Below are 886 nucleotides of genomic sequence, written 5' to 3'. Positions count from 1 at the left end.
TACTCTGTTAATTTTATATATAATATATATATATACAGGTAAATATAAAATAAGAAAATTTACCATTTTAACTATTTTTAAGTGTACATTTCAGTGGCATGAAGTACATTCCCATTATTGTGCAACTATCATTTTACATTCCACCAGCAGTGCACAAGGCTTACAATTTTTCCACATACTTGCCAATATTAATTAGTTTATGTTTGTCTCTCTTTTCATAGGCATGATCATGGCTCACTGCAGCCCCAGCCTCCTGGGCTCAAGGGATCCTTCCACCTCAGCTTTCTGGGTAGCTGGAACTACAGGTGCATGCCACTACACCCAGATAGTTATTTGTTGTTTTTTGAAATGGAGTTTCACTCTGTCACCCAGGCTGGAGTGCAGTGGCACCATCTCAGCTCACTGCAAGCTCCGCCTCCTAGGTTCAAGTGATTCTCCTTCCTCAGCCTCCTGAGTAGCTGGGATTATAGGCATGTGCCACCATATCCAGCTTTTTTTTTCGTATTTTTAGTTGAGATGGGGTTTCACCATCTTGGCCAGGCCAGGCTAGTCTCAAACTCCTGTCCTCAAGTGATCCACTCACCTTGACCTCCCAAAGTGCTGGGATTACAGGCTTGAACCACAACACCTGGCCTACATATTTTTTATAATATCCACTGTAATGGGTATGAAATGGTATCTCACAGTGGTTTTGATTTTCATGTTCCTAATGGCTAGTGATGTTGAAAATCTTTTCATCTACTTGTTGGCATTGGATTTGGCAATGATTTCTTGGATGTGACACTAGAAGCATGCGAAACAAAATTAAAAATAGATAAATTGGACTTCATCAAAATTGAAATCTTTTGACATCAATGGACACTATCAAGAAAGTGAAAAGAGGCTG

The sequence above is a fragment of the Mandrillus leucophaeus genome, unplaced genomic scaffold (assembly GCF_000951045.1).
Source record: "Mandrillus leucophaeus isolate KB7577 unplaced genomic scaffold, Mleu.le_1.0 Scaffold237, whole genome shotgun sequence".
In the NCBI taxonomy this organism is placed as follows: Eukaryota; Metazoa; Chordata; class Mammalia; order Primates; family Cercopithecidae; genus Mandrillus; species Mandrillus leucophaeus.
This window is presented reverse-complemented; position numbering follows the sequence as displayed.